Genomic DNA, 21,463 nt, shown 5'->3' on the forward strand with positions numbered 1-21,463 from the left:
CCTTGTCAGAAATGTATAGTCTCTTGAGAGAGAAGCTGGTCTCTGAATGAGTAATAATGACTCAAATATAAACTTTTAATGAGCCTTTAAGCATTTTTTAGATAAAAAATATCAGGACTCGAATGTGAAATTTACCACTTAGAAAGTGAGTTTTAAAAAGAAGCTTCTGGGATGGCCATGCAAATTTGGGGTGTTGTTTTGGGGTTTTTTCCTTTTAGATTCTTCTTCCTCCGAGATTCTGGAGGAAAAGTATTGCCTTCTAGTAAACCCTGAAGAGGTTAATATATTCAGTTTGAATAAAACAAAAAGCATAGTAACATTTGACACATACAAGGATATAGGAGCACATTAAGTGAATGCAAAGAACTGGCAGCTGAAAGGCAACAGTTGCATAATTTTACCAGAGTAATGAGAAGTGTGCTACATATTAATAAATATGTGACCTTTTTATCTTGATTATTTAAAAATCGTGTTATTTAAAAAATGAATAAACAAATGCTTTATTTATCCTTACATAAAGCCATATTTTGACTTGATGGACTATGTAGAATGATTTCTGTATTGGTAAAGTGAGTGCAGCTGTACAGGTCATTGTAGCATTTATCACATCAATCTGTTCCTCTTGTCATTTTAGAAAATCTCGCGTCAGGGCAATCATCTCTTAAGCTAAAGCTGAAACTGAAACAAGGATATGTAAGTGTATTCATTTATATATAATGAAATTTTAAATTCCTAAAAGACAAATATGATTAAAATTAAAGAAGAAATAAGAGAAAAGCCATGCAAGTAAGATTCCATTTAAGTTTGTTATGTACTTAAATGAGACACAATTTCTTATTTAAAGTTGTAAAGATTTGATTAATGTTTTATTATCCCCATCATTAATAATCATAACTGCAACTTCAGAGGATTTGTATTTAAAAAAAAAAGGCAGTTAGTTGAAATTGTGAAACAAAAAAGTGTTTTGCAACCTCTCTGTTTTATTTCTGTCCTATTATTAATTATTTATCAAATGCTAAAACCTCTGGATCAGTAGTTTATGTTATAAAATAAATGCTGATGGGCAGTTAACCTAATGTAACTTAAATTACTCAGCTTATTAGAAGATAATTTATCAACTTTCCAGCAAGAGCTGAATTGTCACAGGAAGCCACAGCTCAAACCCTTGAGTCCTTTTGTGTCTCACAGAGGTGAAAACCCAGGCTGCTCAGGAGTCTTGCGAGACTGCAAAGAGCAGTGTTGTGAGCCAGCTGTCCAGGCACAGGGAAGAGGACACTCTTGAGGTTCTCTATCCCTGCCAGGGACTCAGAGTCCAGAGGCACAGGGAGAGCAGTGCTGCTCAGGTAGGGAGAGCTAACTATTAAGAGTTAAGCACAGTGGACTGATGTGTTATATGGAGCAATTTGGTAAATTCTGCTTATTGAGGAAACTGTAGTTATGCTACCCGAATCTATTGATAACATGCCGTGGGCTTTCTTATCCCCAGTTTCTCATTTGCCAAATTGAGAGATAAAACCACCTCCTCCTAATTGCATATTTCTCTATAATAACTACACTGTAAAGCATCACAGTTGTTGGTTTTCATAAAGGACATAATTTATACAGCCAAAATGGCAAATACAAGAGTTAAAAGTTGTGGTACATCATTAAACTTTCCAGAATTTTGAATAGCTATAATAAGTAACCTAAACAAACGCATCTGTCTTCACCCACAGATCTAAAAGCTTGGTTACTTGAATGGGAGATAGGGAAATGGCCTCCCTTTCCTCATACCAATGACTTGGCAAGATAATGTTTTTTTTCTGGCATACTACCAATCAGATACCTCAACTCAAAGTAAAACCATGATTGAAGGATGTAGATCTCAGGATCATGCTGTGATAAAGGAAAAGGCGTATGGGATATGTAACAGTTAGGAATAAACAGTCCATGTGTAAATCATGCCAATAATCTTTATTCTCCCCCCCCCCCCTTTTATTATTTCTATAGCTGCTGTTACCGTTTGCATTCCAGTCTCTTCTACTGGCTCCAGTGAAAGTTGAACCTTCATTGTAATACACACTCTGCAGATTCAGCTGCTACCCTACTATCCTGTAGCACTTTCAACTATAAAGAGAAGATAAGCAAAGTGTGTGCTAAATGACTTAGTGTTCCTGGCATCAGTGAGCAGCCAAGGCCCTGAAAAATAAAGTGACTTGCTGAACTGCACAACGGAAGTCTGTGGTAAAGACAGCAAGTCACCACAGCCATCTCATGTTGCACTTCTGTGGTCTGAAATCCAGGATCGTTTTTGCCTGGTTTGGGCACTTTTACCATCTATTCTCAAGGACAAAAGCTTGCTTATGCAGAGAACTGATATGGTGTAAAGTCTGAGTAGGATGTAAAGAAATAACCATTTTTTAAAAAAAATCCAATGAAAAAGCTATCAGGATTTAGAATGGAGCTATTTTCCTGATAGCTTAGTAGGCTCTATAGGTTTTTGAAAATAGTGGAGGACTACAAAAAAAAAAAAAAAAAAATCTGCAAAAGTCTGAGGCCGAAATTTAAAACAAATAAGAGCTGTCTGTAGGACATTACTATGCTGATTTGCTCTTTATCAGTAGTGGCATAAGTATCATACCTCTTAATTCCACTGCTAACAAAACTACCAAAACTTACATGCAAGATGCATACTGCACAAGGAGAAAGTTCACAGAGCTCTTATCAGAAAGGACACCTTTCCTGACTGAAATAATCACCTAGCTAATCTACCATCATAAATCACAGCATATTCCTATTCCTTGGTCTTCATTAGAGGTCATCTTCAAGTATCTGTGGCACTACATCATGTGGTGAGCACTTTGGCTTCCTTTTGAACAAGTAGGCACATGTTAACACTATATTTTGTTTATATCTTGAGTTTAGTTTCTGTATTTGAGTTCATTCTCTTCAGTATGTATTCAAATGATAGAAAATCCATCATTCTTACACTGACCCATTCATGACTATTGTATTAAGGAAGCATTGTGTACTCTGAATAGGTTAATTGGTTGGTAGCTTAATCTAAGTTGGAGTCTGTTGAAGACAATAAGCATTTTTTTTAACCAGTGGCATTATACACAGAACTATTTCATTCATTTATGTGCTTCTCTTTCTCTTTTTTATTTCAAAATGCTATTGTATTCTGCTTTTATTTACAGGGGTTTCTGTAAGAATGTTACTGTTAACTTATTAGACTGGAAATAGGTGGAAGTGGTAGCTAAATGCTGCCTGTTTTCTTTCCACTGAATTCTCTGCATGCAATTTGGAATTCTGTTTCTAATAAGATTATAAAGGAAATAATGAAAACCAGTAGGATTGTTCAGCTAGCAAGTTTCCTTAGTGATTAATGAGCTAAATAATAATGTTTCTCTCTATGGTCAAATTTTGCCTCCAGCTTCACCAGTGAGAAGCCAGAAGTAACTCCCTTGATGCCAATCATAAAATGCTTTGGAGCTATTCTAGATTCACTATGGTAGATTTAGTTACTGTGGTATAAACGATCAGAGAATTTGATTTCACATGTGTCAATAGTTTAAGGCTTGTTTGTGGTTTGTGGGTCCTTTTTCAGAAAATTATATACTTGTATAGCCTTTAAAATTATACAGCCAAGAACCTCCCTAGTAGAAGCAAGGAAGTCTCACTTTAATCATACGGCAAAAAAGAGAAGAAAAAGACAAGAGACTGATTGTGAGTCATGAGCTTATACATATGAGAAATGGTGAGTGATAATGGTTTCAATCTACCATCCTCACTCTGGCTGCAGGGTTCCTTTCAGACTGATGCATGTAACACACTCGACAATGTTTTCCCACATAAAGTCTTACAGTTTATACAGTCTGGATAGAGCATCTACTGAGTAAGTTGGAAAGAAATGGAAATTGTACACCATTCCTCTTTTAGACTCAGCAAAACAGAGTAATTTTTGCCACTGGATGCAAAGAGCAGATCTAGAACAAGTTATGGGTAGCATATGTTTCAACGTAGCAACTCTTCCCTATGTAGATCAACCAATTAAGTTTATATAATCATGTGCCATCTGTCTAAAGCTCTATTTTCAGATTATCAGGTAAGCCTGCCTAAGGTCCCCCTTGTTCCCCCAAAGAAAGCTTAATGAGGAATGAACATCTATTTCCATTTACCTCTTCCCTAGAGCTTGGCAGTGTAGAGAGTGGGTTGGTACTAAGAAAGGCGGGTAAGAATATTGGTAGTTTCTGGTGCAGCAGAAAGAAGAGTGAAATCAAATAAGCAGACTAAAGTTCTATAGACCTCAAAGACACCAAAAAACACCCTTTGCTACTCTTCAGCTTTTTTCCATAATGAAGACAGACATTTCAAAGACATTTCCACATAATTTTCTTTGAGAAGTATACAGAAGCAAACCAAAATCATCAAACTTGACATCTCTCTAACCTTCATACTTTCCATTTTAATTTTGATTCAGAAATCCAGATCTTTTTTTTTACCTTTCTTAAGGATGGAAAGAGCAGAGGCTACCTCTTTTCTGTAACTCAGGCACAGTTTTGAACAATGAACCACGGAAAAAAGTCCTTCTACTAGGTGATGGATTTTTTTTCTACACCTATCTTTTGTTGCCATGTGTAGAGATGGAGGATTGACAGCATGCTTTTCTTCTCTTAAGCATACACTCTTAGCCAAGGCCTTGATTAGCACATTTCTGCCAAAAAATAGGCTGTAATTACTTTTAATAATCAGAATGTTTTTGCTATATCAGCATGAGATTTAGACACTTGAGGTATTTTAAAAGCTCTATTCAGGAGCTCAGTACCACCTATTACATTTGGGGCAAATAAAGCTTTTAGAATAATGTTTGGAAAAGCAGCACCCTGTAAATATAAGGTGGTGTTGCACCATATGGAGACTGGCTTTATGACATATGGTTTGAATTAACAACTTTAAAACTGTTAGGATCAGTTTTTCTTTCACTGAAGGAAAAAAAAACACAAACCCACGAGATACATACAGTTAAGTAAGCTTCAGTAGCGGATACAGACCCAGCTTGTGCCAACATGTGCTAATTCAGTTAAAATACTACTTAGGCTATACGAGTTGGTTTGGGGTTTTTGTTGGGTTTTTTTAAGCAACCAGTACTGCCAGCTGTAAATGTGTTTTATTACTGTTAGTACAAGGACCATCGTCACCACTACCATCATTATGATTGTGGTCCTCATTAAAATAAATTATTTGCCTTGGTTTTGTATTAAAGCTATTTGAAAAGATAGGGCTGAACAACAGATGAAAACAAAGGGTGGAAGCGGGCCTTCTGATCTCACCTAATTGAATCTTTGTTGGCTGAATTGATCTGAAAAAAGTTCAAAGATCTGGGATCCATATTACGAAAACATTGCTTCATTTAATCAAAATACACTTTGAAGTGCCATGCTTGCAGACCACCTGTAGCTTTGAAATCCGAAGTCATGGGAAAACTTCCCTGATGATCCACAGATATGATATGTCTGAGAAAAATAAAAACAGAAAAGATAGAGTTCCTTGTAAATCTCTTTTATATCAAGGGTTTTCTTAAGCCATTTACCCTTTTCTATGCTGTCACCTGGAGCAGCAAGCAAAGCACTCAGCGTAAGGAAGTACATATCTTTTCCATTTTTGTTTCACAGCTTTCATTGTTGCTGCATTTACAGACAGTTCCAAAGACAAAATAGCCATGAGGTTGTCCTTGCTCTAAAATAAGTGTAGCAATACTATGAGAGCTTCATTTCTCAGGACTCATCCTGCATCTGAGAAAGTTCAGCTCTGTACTGAAACAAGAAACAAACATGGCACATGCTAAACTAGTGGCAACAGAATAAGGAAAAGAAAAAGAAAGAATCAAAATACAATGTGCAGGGCCAGAACCTCCTCTATGCATGCAGGTTATTGGTGCAATGGAGCTGCAACATAGAATGCTATGATGGACACGAATGACATGATGGATCCTGTCTCCTTAGCTTCAAAAATGTAAAATTTCAGACCTTCATGTCGTGGATAAGCATTCTTCAATACTATTTTCCAAGGAGTTTCTATCTGGAAAACAAACATAGTAGGAACATGACTGATATGCTCTACTTTTCAGCAGTCATCAAGCATTATGTCTTCCCTTTGGAATCATAGCCATCCAGTTTTATTTAGTGATACTCAGAAGTTACTAAGGACTGGCAAAAACCATCACAGGATTACTGACTTACTCAACCTATGTTCACAGACAGCCTGGGCCAATTCTTCTTCTCAATGATTCAGATCTCAGAGAGGAAAAACAGCAAACAAACTGAAAGTTATGTGAGAGCAGATTAAGCTTGCTCAGCTATAGTTTATACCTAATTTTCTGGTAATGGAACTGTGGGAATACAGTCTTGCAGAACTACCTGGCAATTCATAATCCATTTACATATTTTTCTGATAATTCTTCATAACATCCAGATTTCACCTGCCTCTCCCTTCTTGTAATCAATTTCTCAATTCCACACATCCGTTTCCAAAATCTCATGTTCTAGTTAAAAAAAAAAAAAAAAGGAAAAAAGAGATCTTCCAAATCTGGTTAGGTTTTTCAGCTACACACTGTCATTTAAAGGAATCCTCATTTGGTTTAGAAAATCCTATCATAGTGCATCCTAATGCTGTACTGCAGCTCCCAACTGCTTAGAAGAAAAGGGACAAAAGCCCAGTATGTTGATGTACCTGAGAGACTCACGGCACATGAATTACTGGGATGTCCAGAGCAAAGACCTGTGCTCCCCCTTACTGTGTAGGTTATATATTTATTGCAATGTAAATGGTCAATTCTCACTGTATGTAACCTAAGTCTCTCTCTCTCTCTGGAACTCCTCAAAACAGGGTGCCAAGGGCAGAACTCTTATTTTAGAGTAACGTGATCAAATCAAAATTCTTTTCCTAACAAAAGAGAATAAAAACATACTAGTCTTTGTGTGCTGCTTTAGTGAAAATGCATGGCAGAATTCTGTGTAAATACAAAATGTTGAGAAACATCAGGGAACAATCCATACATATGCCAACTATAATGGGAACAGTGTGTGGTCCACTGGTTGTCTATCACAGCATATTTAGTAATTTTCAAAAAAAACATTGACACCTTATCTCATTTCACAAAATCCAGTATTATACCCCAGAAGAAACTAAGATGTATAAGGTAGAATATGTGCATGTGCTGTCATGTAATAAACACATATATTGTATAAAGGCAATGTAAAAGAACAGAAATGTTAAAAATAATTATTATTATTATTTCACAAGATCATTGCGATCTTTGTCTTTCATATTCTTCTTCTAACTGTAACATAAAGCCCCATATTTAAAACAAAGCAAGCATAATAGTTCTACATGGAAACACATATTGGATACCTGAAATATGGTGACTGAAGCAAATAAGGATTTGTCTTGTGCATCTACCTAATTACATGTGAAAAAACTGAGGTTTTGCCATTTCAGAAGAAATGTGGCCCTTAATCTCCTGTCCTAGAATGTACATAAAATATGTCTTCATCTGGCTCTTATATGTGTTCTGCATGTCACAGTCAACATCTGCATTTTGAAGTTGTCAAGTAATGCCAAAAAGTTCACATACTTTTATTAAATATATAGAAATCATATGTGAGTTTTTCTGTATAAATGTGCAGATAGATAGATGGATAATTTTGGCAAATTAAGTCTTCTTCCCTTGCTGATAACACATCTGCCAGCAAGTGTGCTTTGTGACAGACTTTTGCCCTTCTCTACTTCAATATCTGATAGTTAGACAGAAATGAGGCATCACTATATTAACATATCTATTTATCTGTCTTTCCTCTACAGGTGCTAAATAATTAGTACTGGTTGAATTATTCATTGCAAATAATATTCATTGTGAATTTAGCCAGTTTATTTTTTTTTATTTTGCTTACAAATGATTCAAGAGGCAACCCTGAATTCTGCAAATATATTCGTTGCTTATAAGTATTCAACAAATACTTGGACAAACCCCTTTTGACCTAGAAAAACACTGGTTCATAAATCAATTTCTTCAGAAAATGGTAATGAATGAATTGCCATCATGAGCAGATGTCATAGTTTTTCTTTTCTTGTTGGTAGACTCTATTTAAAAAAAAAAACAAGTAAGTGAAAAGTGCTAACTAACAAATAATCTACACCTGGAGTAAGTTTTCTGGCTCATAACCATTTATGAGACTTTTGAGATTAGCAAATAGAAATTACAGAGAAGGAAGAAACTTGTGAATATGCTAGTGAATATATTTTTTGTTTTGCACTGCCAGTGTGTAATTTTTTATGTCTAACCAAGTGTATTTGGAGAACAGGAATTGTGACTGTTCTCGGCATTTGTGGTTAGAGAGTCCCAATCTGGAATGTAGCTGTATCACAAGAAGTAAATATAATGATAATCTAACAGAATAGCACAAGCAAAGCTTCATAGTAGACCTGATTACAACTAACTGGGATAAGGATGGTTACGTACAAATGCATGTTCTCTCCAGCATTCTGGATTGGAATTCTGTATTCATCATTAAGGTTGAGAATTAAATTTCTCCATAAGCAGTATAAGTTTTCTGCCAGTGTATGTGTATACAGAAATACATATCAACTATCATTTTAAGTTAGACAGAAATCTCAGAAACTTTAAGCTGCAAGAAACTTTAGCAAAATGAAAGAAATGAAAATGTGCTTATAAGACAACTTTAGAATAGAGGTTACTGTTAGACCACTTAAAAGTGAGGTATCCTTAAAGACTTTATTAGAAAGAAATTTTTCTCTTATCCAGAGTTCCTAAGCAGATAGAAATCAAGGACTGTATACCAAGGAAGGCCATGTACAATTTCTTCTAATCAAAAAAAATGAAGAAGTGGATCAGCATTATATTCATGCAACACAGGAGGACAAATTATAACAAAGTCTATTTCACTCCAGCTCCTTCTGTCCTTATGCATTTTTTTGAAGACTTCACACTCTCCCTTACATATGAAAAGGGGAAAATTCTGCTGACTTTTTATCACTACAGATGAGGAGAAATTCTGCTCAATTCTGGACATCCTGCAGGTTAACCCCTGCCGAGTCTATTTGCTGAGTCTTGAGAAGGTTACTAGAGCAGAAATATCACCCACCCTTCCATACAGAGTGACTACATGGCTTGAAAAAGTTGGCATTTCAAGATTACACAATATTGAGTTCTATGTGCAACCTTCCAACTATGTAAATTTCTCACATATTATGAAATGAATATAATCACATGGTCTAATGTCAACCAGCTTCTAAAGATAATTGCTTTTCTGGAAGAAAAAGAAAAGAATAATGTTGCAATATTCAGCACAATGTTATTTATCATTTTCAGCTAGACCAGTTTTATTTTGAGGTCCTGTATTAAAAATTTCTGTATTAGAAATATTGCTAAATTGCTTTTTTTTAAAGTAACCCTAACTTTTGGTGAGGGCTTTGGTCTTTCTGGTTATGAAGAGCAAAAGGGCAACAGAAACACTGCAAATCCTTTGAGCCCACAGACATTGGTATATACTATACCAAGATATATGTTATTACCCTGAAACACAAACGTGGAATTAACCTCACACCTCTTTCCAGCTGCAATGGATATTGATACAAACATCCCTGTGAGCTATTGAATGGATTCCAATAAACAAAAGGGCCTGAACATCAAAGAACAAATGTGACACTTCAGCCAACATTGTTATGGCAAATTTAGGTTCAACATGACAAGATCTGACGATCCACATAATTTTCCCGATTAGGACATCATCAAGAATTCAACTGGTAAGAAAACAACACCTCAGAATTCTCCCTATGAAACTCCTTTAGACAGGAGAGGAAGCTTATTTTACTACACAGAGGGGAAAAAAATATAATGAGGCAATTCATTCACATCCAGTGTTTGATTGTGCCCACTTGTTTGTCTTGTACAGCACAAATCCTGCACTGTCATTTAAGGTACTAGCTACTTATTGCCATTGGGCTAAAAATGGCTTCGTTATTGATATATATATACAAATGAGCTTGCATAATTTCTCATTTTTTAAGGAAGCAGGTGAATAGTCAGGTTGCAGTATTGCACTCTATTTAATTTGCCCTAACTTGGACCAGGATAGTTTTTCCTGCTCCCCTAATCATTTTGGTTTTGGGCCAGGAGTTTCCTCTATTTTCTACATGGTGATAATAAAAATGGCTGAATGACCTAGTCTTATTTTGGACTTAATTTTCTACAGATTCAGGGAATGAGAATCTACATGAGGGGCGGCTGTGAAGATTAGGCTGTCATTTTCAGCAACACCTGCACTAGCTAGAACAGAATATGAAACTGTACCCTTGGGTTTTGGGTGCTTATAGATGTCAGAATAGACCGAAAGACATATCAAGCAAAATGCCTTTACTCAGTTCAGAAACTAGTTTCCAAGAGCTCAATTTCATAATTTCTAGCTCACTCCTAATGAAAGGATATAATTGTGTATAACGTGACTGTTTGGAATCAAAATTAAGGAACCAGATGTAGGCAGCTGCAAGCTGAGGCCTTCGGTCAAGTGTTAGTAGAAGCAGGTTGAGACCAGCAGCAGCATGACATTAGTTAATTAATTTCTCACTTTGTCACACTTCCATAGGCTTCATCCTGACACACCACATGTTGTTAGGCCTGTGGAGTTGAACCTCAAGAGCCTGTGCCTCTAGTTCAAGACATCTTGGTGGTGTTTCTCCTAAAGTAAGGAGCAGCAATGCCGTCTACAGCTGTGCTTAAGTTGTGTTAAGATTAAGGACTGTCCAGCTTGTAATTGGAGCTCATTCCTATGTATTCAATGTAGTTTTTTCTTTCCAGTTCTTTGATCTCACCAAGTCCCATCAAATGTTCAACCTCAGATGACACATTTTGCCACTAGTCTCAGAACCCTGGAACACTTCTTAAAACCTCCAAAAATTTCTGCCATAAAGATTGTTTTACTTTTGACTAGTTAATTACTTCAAAACTGTAGACAAGACTTATGTTTATTGCACTGAGACAGGTTTTTGAATCAATTTCTGTTGAACTGAGGCCAGAATTTACTTTTTTTGTCTATCCCTTGTGATTGCTTTACACAATGAAGCTGTATGCAGTCTTGTTATTTGCACAAACTCAGCAATATTCTACTTTTCTGACTACACAATATACCATTGTATTCAGTCCAGTCCTGTACATGAGGTCTTGAAGGGTAATACTCCTGCAATAGTGTAATTTATGCTTGAGTTCCGAGTTTAGCTTATCCCAAGGCATGGCATCTACAAAGCAGATATGAAATCCTATGGCACAACAGACCAATTTACCCTCCCTCTAAATTTCATGTGTATTTCTAATCTTATATATGGGGGGGTTAGGTGTTTGTTTTTCCTTTTCCTTCAGAAAAATGGCAAAAGTAAAATTTCCCCTTCATATGAGAGATTTCATATTTTGTATCTCTGTGTCCTTGGGCATTTTATCAAGCTATTTTCTTTTTCCATATTATCCTAATGACCAAACTCTTGTTCTTTATAAAAAAAATATAAAGGGAAAAATGTTTGCTTCCACCACTAGCTTTAAATATTCACCACTGGAAACAACACCTTTAAACTAAACCTGGTAGTTGAGGCTTAATCTAAAGTGCTTTATATTAGTAATTGCTGTCACCCTGAAACACAGACTTCCTATCAACTCTTAGAATTAATTTACTGCTTTGGAGTTATTATTCATAAGCACATATATGTATTACCTGAAACATATTAACGATTATCCAATTCATTGCAATGGAAAATTATCTAAACCCACCAAGTTTCGTAGAGGTGTTTGGTAGAGCTGCCTCCCTCTTGTCCATGTGAACCTTAGATCTCCTGGCAAAGGCAAGTAAGAACCAGATGGGAATTTGTGGGATCATGATCAGAGTGCTAGAGATCAATACTGGTTTCGAGGTTTTTATCGATACATTACAGATGATTCCTCTTAGTGTTGTCTAATCAAGATTGATTTGCAACCTAGTCGAGAATGCACCTTTCATAATTTCTCAACTGTGAAGCAAACGGATGGACAAAGTTCTTGTGTTCCAGTCCTGAGCCAGTAGCCTATTCTCTACATAGAAGAGCTTTTAGTTTTTTGAAGTGCGAAAGAGAACGTGTCTGTGATTTGTCTTCTTTTGCTTTAATAGATGTTTATATCATATAGTCAGTTAATGACTTCATGGCTGAATTATTGCTCAGTTGTCTGCTATGCTTTTTCTTTAATTTTTATTTGGCTATTCCTTACACTCTTCCTGAATAGATGTAAAATTACAGGGAAATATCCATCTAGTTATTCTACAAAATGGTCAGACCCAGGCCAATAACTTTTTATCACTACCAAAAGGCTGCTGAAAATAGATCTAGCTATTTATTTTAGACATCTTAAAAGGCAGATTACCCTATTTGGACTCAGTTCATTGGGTTCATGAAATTCATATATAAGTTGCAAGAGTGACACATCTATAACACTTCCCAAACGTCTAAAGTACTCGATCATTTCTATATCTGAGAAATAATGAAAAAAAAAAAAGAATAGAAATGCGAACTAATTGATAATTTTTTGGGGGGGGAGACACAAATATTATGAGTCTTCTATGAGAGAAAATAAATGTTTTAAAATGTTTACAAAATATTTACAAAAATTATCTCAGCTTGAATTTCTTTTCTGATTACCTGAATCATTTGAAAAAATTCCGGGACCTTAGCTGTTGATGCTGAAAATATAAACACAGTAAATTTTTAAATATACATTGTAGTCTACTTACTGACTTTTATTTTTTTATTTATCTTTTAAAATAAACACAGAAATTATTCTGCAGTAGAAAGCAATGACTGAGTATTTTGTATTTCACACAGAACTACTAGAGACTCCACACATAATCTGCAGCAGTGCACAGTTATACAGCGAGTTTACCAGACTCTTACACACAGCATGCATGTGCTTTATTACACAACAAAAATACAGATGTGGTAGCCACGGCAGCAATTCTTCATGTATTATTTCATAGTATGCATTATTATCATATGTACAGATAAATTTAATAAATATAGAAGTGCAAATGCTAGCAGAACCAGCTGCCAATACCCAGATCCTGAAAATGTTGTTAACACACTTACTGCAGTTCTTTTAAAAAAAGTTTAAAAAAATTTGATTATGTGAAAAAAAGGAAAATTAAATACAATTAGCAAGTAAAAGGAAAAAAAAGGCCAATTATTTCAGTCAGATAGGAGTTGAAAAATATCTCCTACAATGAGAAGTCAAGCAGCTCAACCTACTCAATTTATCAAAAAGGCAGATAAGAAAAAATTGAACACTCGTTATAGAAAAACATAAACAATATTGAGGCTGGTGAGGGGTTTTTCAATCTAACTAATGTAGATACTAAAAGATATATTGGCAGGAAGATTATATGAGTTTCAGCCTTGAAATAAGACACAGTATCCTAGTGGAGAAGATACTTATATACTTGAATGGCTTTATAGGTGTAAGTAGAGTCAACATTGCCTGGAATGTTTCAAAATTAAGTCTTTCAAAACTCTGGTGTTGAATAATATTTCCACAAGATAATCAGTCTGAGCTTTCTGATGACATGCCTGTGTTTTTGCTCTTCTCACCTTTGGCACCTCTCAACAGACACCTATGAAACTCTTCCTTCTTTCCCTTTTTTATAGATTGGGAAGATTTGCACTTTTATCAGGACAGTGCATTTTTTACTTTACCTTATAACACAAACTACAAGGAAATCTCATGCTGGTAGGAACAAAAGCCTGGAAGGACTTGTCAGTTGGCCAGATATATTCCTCTCCGTAGGTTTGCTAGGATTGCTAGACTTGATATAAGGAAAGTGTTTCTCTACAAATGGAAACTGAGGGGAGACCTCATCACAGTCTAAAACTTCCTCATGAGGTGAAGAACAGGGGCACACACTGATCTCTTCTCTGTGGTAACAAGTGACAGGACCTAAGGAAATGGTCTGAAGTTGTGTCAGGGGAGGTTTAGGTTGAATATTAGAAAAAAGTTCTTCACCCAGAGGGAGACTGGACATTGGAACAGGCTCCCTAGGAAGTTGTCACAGCACCAAGCCTGACAAGAGTTCAAGAAGCATTTGGATGATACTCCCAAGCACATGGTTTGACTCTTGGGGATGGTCCTGTGCAGGGATAAGAGTTGGACTTGGTGATCCTTGTGGGTCCCTTCCAACTCAGCGATTCTATGGTTCTGAGAAAGGTGTATTAGTTGCATTTATTTCTCTCTGCAACACAGAATATGGAATTCCCAGAGAATTTTCTTCAGATTGTTATGGGGTTTAGGATTTTAAATATATGTGTCTACATGTTAGCTATTAGTTTCCTCTATACTTTCACCAACCTAGACAGTTCATGGAGGCTAGGACATAGCTGAGCTGACAAATATCAGTAGATGCCTCTTTAGAGATCTCCCTGAACACCTTCAACTGTATGGACTAAATCCACTTTTTTGTGGAAGCTTTTGTGCTTAGCCCATATGCAGATAACATTATTTAGTTGTGAAGAGACTGGTATATCCCCATCTTTGGTAGGAATGCACAAGTATAATGCATTTAGTCATCTGATATCAAGGGCTCTGGGCATTGTGAATACCCTGCTATCACCTGTTCTCTTCAGGAGACACAGTTTCAGTGAAACTCAAGCTGTTGGACTCAGGGAAGGGACAGCTACTACTCTGTGAAACTTAATGTTGTGTGATACATAAGAGAGAAGACTAAATGATCTCTTCCAGTTTAAAGTGTTATTATGGTTGTTCAACCTTGAAATGCAGGTTGGTGATACCCTCTTTTTGTCAGAGGATGTTGCTGCCTTGAAAAGAAAGTGGAATTATAATTCACGAAGTGTTTCTTTTTACATTTGTTGGTTTAGAGATGCTGGCATTATGGTCCTGTCAGCGACATGGCTAGACATGCCCTTTTTTTCTTTTCTAGAAACAAAAAGCTCCTCTTCAGTATAGGTTTCTCTAGAGGTTTATTAGCTCTGAAGCTTAGATTCAGTTTTTTCTTTGAGTGAGCTGTTTTAAAAGATGCTTGTTGAAAATGTGCCTCAAGAAATTAATTGTCAGAGACAACCCCAGGGAGAACAAATGCTTCCAAAACTGCTTAATGATACTTACCATCTATATAAATTTTTATATTTTCTGAGCACAGCCCAAACACTCACAATTAACATTAATTATATTGCCACTTGTAAAGTGACACCATTTCAGGGTGCAAAAGCTCATACAGCCTATTTTCCATGAAACTCTGAAGCATGGGGTTTGCAGGACTATAATGGAAGTGGGTTTTTTGATTCCCCAGACAACACAGCCACAATATCAAAATCAGTACATGAGTCAGCCCTCACCTTGAGTGTTTCTGTAGAGCCTGTTAGCTTGTTAGCAACCCATTGTCTCACTCACAAGGAGAGTCTGACCAAAAGCTCCTGAACACAGAAATGCGCAGTCATCATGCCCGAATTGCACTCTTGAGTGTTTCCTACTAAATACCGTGCCCTTTTCACCTGACCTATCCAATTACTAGATATATAAATAGTTCAAAGATACATATTTCATCAGCACTGAATTACATGAGAAACTTTAAATAATGTCTTTAAAAGGAAGAAAAATAGTAATGAAGTAGAAAGGAGGAAAAAAAATTGAGATGGGACAAAAGAATGGAAGAAAAGGTAAGAGAGACCATGGTGCTGCATCTCTGGGTGACTAATCAAGTGAAATTTTATTTGATATAAAACCAATATGAAGTCATCCTCAGGCACAAGGTATGTAACATAGTGCCAGGCAAGGACTGCTGACACACTCAGCCAGTAATTTTAATTACATGCAAAATTTGACCAAAGCACAGTTAAGAGCTTCTTTTTTTTTTTTTCTTCTAAGATATTTGCTTTGCTAAATATCCTCAGTTATAGGAGAAGAGAGGAAGCAAATAAATCAGTGACACCAAATGACTTTTTAGCATACTAAAAGCAGAATGAAGTCTGAAGCACGAATAAGGTTTGCTGTGACTTCAACCCCAAACATTCAGATGTTAGTCAGCCTTCTTTATCTGAAAGAACCGAGGAGGGAATTTAAATATTAAAGTTTTATTAAAGAGTTCTTGCAGTACTATCTTTGTTCTGGCTGAAGGAAAGCTTATAAAAAAGATTCAATTAAACATTGTTTAAAAAAATTTAAACTGACAGATTTTTGAGGTTTGGATTTTGTTTTAAGTAAAAGTGTATGTGAATAATAACAGAAAATCATTTCAGGTAGGTCTATGCCTTTTCTACTGTCTCTCTGTCAATGTGCTCCTGTACTGATTTTTTGAAATAAGTTTGCTCTTGGTAGTCACTGAGCAAAAGACATATACTATCAAGAAAAAGGGTGACACCATCTATATAGAAAGACCTATCAAACAGACATGTTGAACAACCAAGAAAATCATCTGTGTCATTTGTGGTTGTCATAGAACTACTTGTCTCAAAAGCAGGTAAATCAGTTTCAAACAGAAGTGCAGTTTCAGAGTTACACTGTCCCTTTTATTTCTGTAGGGGGTTCATTCAAAAAGACACACTTCGCAGGACTGAGTGGAAAGAGCTTCGATTAGGGTTGTACAGTATGTGACTAAAGGATTTGTTAACCTCAGCGCTTCAAAGCACACTTGAAAATAAGATTCAAATGGGCTCTTTCTTTTGTGGTTCGGCAGTGATAAACGAGTTCTCCATGCACCAATGCTCATGATTACTACTTCTCCAACATTGTGACTCTGGATGAACATTAGATCAGTCTAAGTAATGTCCAGAACATTTCATCCATACTAAATAATGTATGTTGTGGCAGGCCCCTCCATTTTGCTAAGGAAAGAGCTGCAAGTCTAGTCATAGCTTTTCTGGGGTTATATCATCAATCTTCAGGTGCTCCACAGAACTTGCAGACTTTTTCCAGTAAAGAAAGGAATGGAAGGGGAAACCCAATGGGTTATCAGGTTTTTTTGTTGTTTTGGGGTTTAGGGATTTTTTTTTCCCCTGTGTGTTTTTCTTTGGTTCTTTGGATTTTTGATTTTGGTTTTGGGGTTTTGTTGGTTTTTCTTTTTTTTTTTTTAATTTAGATTTAAAGTTAAAGAATTTTTTCCTTTAGAGTTCACTCATAAGCTGTGTTTTAAAACCCATGCTTAAATCAGTGAAAGAAACTTACTTTCTAATGATCAGCTTATGCATTAGTGGAATAATTCATGACATGCCCTTAGGATCAATACTTTTAAATATGCTGGTGGGTAACATCACTCACATGATTCATCTGAATATAGCAAATGGAACTATTCAAATACTAAAAGTTATTCACAGCTGTAACTGCTTAACAAACTCTTTACTGTTCATATGAAAATGAAATTACCATTTTGCCACTGGAGCCTACTGAATGCGTCATATTTAGGGTTCTTCTGATTGTGACAACAGTCCATCATTAGCAGTGTTTCTGTAGTTATTCCTGTCTCTATCTTGGCATAAGAAAGGCCTAATAAAATTTACTCTCCCTCAAGAGTGAACACATTCCACAATAGGTAGTGGAACTCTCTCTCCTTGAAGTTTTACAGGAGCCATCCCTTTTGTCTTGTCTGTAACTGATATCTGTTGGTCCTGATGACGTATTTCCTGATTGAGGGCTGTGTATCTTGATGGCTTCTTTTTCCTCTTCCAAGAGCTGCTTAAGTCTAATAATTTAGGTCCAAAAAAAGTAACAAGCCTATACTGCTTCTAAATGATACAGTTCTACCAGTAATCTTCCCAGGAAAATAAATTTGTAGCAAACATATTGACAACATCTAGGAAACATTTCCATTATTTCTATATAGATATTAAATAAATCTTGAATGCATTGGAATAATATGAATTTATTTCACTTTATGACATCAGTCTTTCTACATTTGCAATAATATTCAAAAAAGCTGTAAAATAGAAAATTACAAGTAACAATGGAGTTAAAATAACAATGGCTGAACAATGAACAATGCTCCATCTAGACTTAAAATAGTTTATTTATTTTTCCAAAAGCTGCAGCCTATAAGAAAGGAATTGTACTTTCTAAAGGAGTAATTTAGATGAATTAGACCTATACACAATGGATTTTTACCCAGTCTTAGTCAACACACATGAGAAAAAGAGAGTAGATACAGCCAGGGAAGAAGATAGGTGTGATCAGAAAACACTTTTCCCTGTTAGGACAGAGGACTTGGGAAGAGAGTTTGAGAATCTTTAAAAAGGTATTACTAAACCTCATAGCTCTGGAGATTTTGTGATTTTATCCTTATTGTCCTGGAAACCTGAAAAAAATACACTGTGTTGGGTTTTGCATGTGTATTTTGGGTTTTGCTTCTGTATGTGTGTGTGTGTCTGTAAGACACTATTTTAGCACTTCTGTGAAGTTACACTGTCCCAGAGGAAGCTGTGACAGGTACCAAAATGGAGGGTGTCGTATTGTGACTAATGGTGCTGCTAAACAAAACCCTGGAAATGAAAATAGAGATCCTAGGAGAAGAACTGGTTCTACCAGTTTACAGCATAAGTCATGTCTTGTTTGGGGACAAAATCCAAGCCATCTCGTAGCCCTCTTGGGCATTAAACCATTCCACTCAGAAAACTGAAAAACTGTTGATACTCCCTGTTTCCCTCAGACCTTCACTGTGACTCTCTCGGATACCATTGTATGGGAATATAATATACAATCTTCCTCGCTTTCTAAGAGTGCAATAGTTTGCCCCTCACACTAAATCAGTTTTGCCAACTGAAGAATAGCAAACTTTCACCAACTCCTCAGCAGGCAGAAAAATCCATGTTTTGATTCAGTTTTGGTTTCAGTGATCTTTGCTCCCACCTGGTGTCTCTAATTGACAGCTTCTTTGCAGTAGATGGAGACAGCAATAGGATTCTAGGCTTTAGCTTTAAATTATATTTTTAAAACCTCATAAGGTTACAGAGGAGCGATTTACTTTGAAGGAATGTCTGATAAACCCTTTCAGCAGAAATGAGGGAAAGTATTGCAATAGAAATAGCACCCGTTATAACAGCAAGCAAGTAGGAGGATCACACACAAGGGACTGGCATGAAGCCACTGACAGGGCAGAGCACAGTAGGCTTACTCCATCCTCCATGCTACACAGCCTGTATTTAAAACATAGGCAAGTGAGAAATAGTGGGTTTGACTAAAAGTCTGAGAGCATTAGGCCACCAGTAGGTGCAATGTAATCTTACATCTTGGATTTCAACACAGGGGCCAGCGTTGACAGGACAAGGCTCAGGTTTCTGCTACTTCTTGCATTTTGTCCCTCAGAAATCCTTGGCAGGACAATTTTGCTGCCAGAGCTGTGAAGCTCTGGGGCCAAACAGTGGGAGCAGATCTAGATCTAGATGAACAAACCCTACTTATAGACCAATACTATCCTGTTTTTTTCTGGTGTACAACTGCCTGAAGGAATCCACAAGGTACACTGATCTTCACTTCATTGAGGATTTTGGAAATTTGGTTTCATAGGAAGATATTATCTCGCTACCAGTTTGTATTGGTTTCTTATGTAAGTTGTGACTTCAATGAGATTTTTCCTGAATAAAGAGGGAATCACATTGGCAAACATCTGAATGGAGGACTCTGTGTGTGTGTGTGTGTAGGATAGAGTCACTTACATGAGCAGAAGCATGGGGCAGGCATCCGGGGTCACACATATGGCAGATAAAGAGCAGAACAGCATGGAGATATTCTGGGGTGCTCATGGGGAATTAGAGGAATGATTCAAAATGTTCTTTTCCTGCCAAAGTTCAAAGGTAGCACAAACATCTATTTCTTATATCCACCATCCTCTATGGGTTCAGCAAGAAGCTGGAGGATGATACTTAAAACAGCAGCAGCTAAGCATGTGTCTGTTCTACAGTGTTTCAACCTAGGCTAAAAACATCACCTTACACCTGTTTTCTTCTCCTTCAATACAACATTGCAGAGTGAAAGGATTAAGAATTTCGCTGTTCCTATCAGGAAACTTTGGATAAACATTAGCCCATAAGCCTCTGTTTCAAGCTTGAATATATATTCCTTTTAAACCACAAGCTCCTGACCTTAAAGCAGCAGTTTTAAAGGTTCCTCCTTTCCTAACAGATTTGGTTTAGTTCATCATCTTCCACTGGTCTTTTAAAAATTTGATCATTAAAGAACTGAGAACTCATTTTGCCTATGTAAGCACTGAAGACCAGATATACTTTCCATAAAACAGGGATTGCTGAAGCTTATTCAAAGTTTTCCCTCCTTGGCCTGCCTTGCTTCCAAAGGCAGTAAATCTGCAGCACTCTATGTATGGTTTTTGTGAAGCATTTTGGGATACTTCAAAAGTAAATTATTAATAAAAATGTAAATTATTATTATTATTGTAAAAACATGTTGGCCCACTGTGTCATGTAGCATTCTCAGAAGCAGCATTCTTTCACACTGGGATTTGAAAAACAGCAAAAAATTTAGCTTGAATCAAATGACATTATGTATTTAGTAATTTATCAAAGCCACTTGGTAGAAATCGGGGAAAACATTGGTTAATCTTATTCATGTGGGAGTTTCCTGGTTATGCAGCAACACTCTCCTGTTTCTTAGTTTCCCTTTCCTCTCGAAGGCCTATAATGCTTCAGCTTCCTATCGAGCTTGAAGCAAGACCATTTTGATGCTACGATATATGAAGCAGCCAACAGAGAATGCTTAAAGTTAGTGCAGGATATTCCAGGCACTGCAAGGAGCACCCAGGAAAAGTAAATAATATCCACAGCATGACATATCTGCCTCACTGGGTCTGAATTTAGCTTCCCTCTGAGTCAGTGAATTAGCAATACTTTGGACTGTTAATTCAGCTGTTAAGTGATTGTGGTGGGGCTTTGGAAGAGTATTGTTCACCTTTAAAGAACAAAAGCACTCATTCAGGTTGCTGAGGGAGTTTGGGTCAAAATTTCAGGAATATGTGGCACACAGGTAACAATTTGTCACCTTTCAAAAGAGAAATTCTCTATTGTTGGATTACCTAATGGCAGTGTAGGCTGTTCATTATTAGGATAGCTTGGAATATACAACAGCTGCCTAGCGCAGATCCTACAGGGGTACATGGGACTCCTTCTTTTCACTTTGACGAGGTGACAAGTTGGAGCAATGGCACACCCTTACAAAAAATCTTTTTGTTTTATAGTCATGTGCCCTTCTAGTGACACACATACTTTTCTCCATTTTCCTTCAGCAGAGTCTGCATGAAACAGAATTTATCTGTCTGTTCAGAAAATCCTGATAGCTACTTAGAGTAGCTATCTTTTTTTCTGTGGCAACTTGAGTTAGTCCATCTTCACCAGTACCAAGGAAATTCCTCACACCTTCAGACCCCAGAAAATAGATTCATAATATTTT

At 36.5% G+C, this 21,463-nt stretch overlaps 1 long non-coding RNA gene across 1 annotated transcript in view; it reads right to left on the minus strand.

The window, feature by feature from the left end:
* Nucleotides 1-569: 569 nt before the first annotated feature.
* LOC113948959 overlaps nucleotides 570-21,463 on the minus strand; it is a 40,031-nt gene continuing 19,137 nt past the window's right edge. The window contains exons 5-10 of the long non-coding RNA XR_003528278.1: nucleotides 18,173-18,254; nucleotides 12,715-12,755; nucleotides 11,816-11,877; nucleotides 6,009-6,060; nucleotides 5,313-5,495; nucleotides 570-678 (exon numbers count right to left, since the gene is read on the minus strand). This is a non-coding gene — a long non-coding RNA (uncharacterized LOC113948959). The remainder of the gene's footprint in view (nucleotides 679-5,312; nucleotides 5,496-6,008; nucleotides 6,061-11,815; nucleotides 11,878-12,714; nucleotides 12,756-18,172; nucleotides 18,255-21,463) is intronic.

Source organism: Corapipo altera, unplaced genomic scaffold (genome assembly GCF_003945725.1).
Source record: "Corapipo altera isolate COAL_440 unplaced genomic scaffold, ASM394572v1 0, whole genome shotgun sequence".
NCBI lineage: Eukaryota > Metazoa > Chordata > Aves > Passeriformes > Pipridae > Corapipo > Corapipo altera.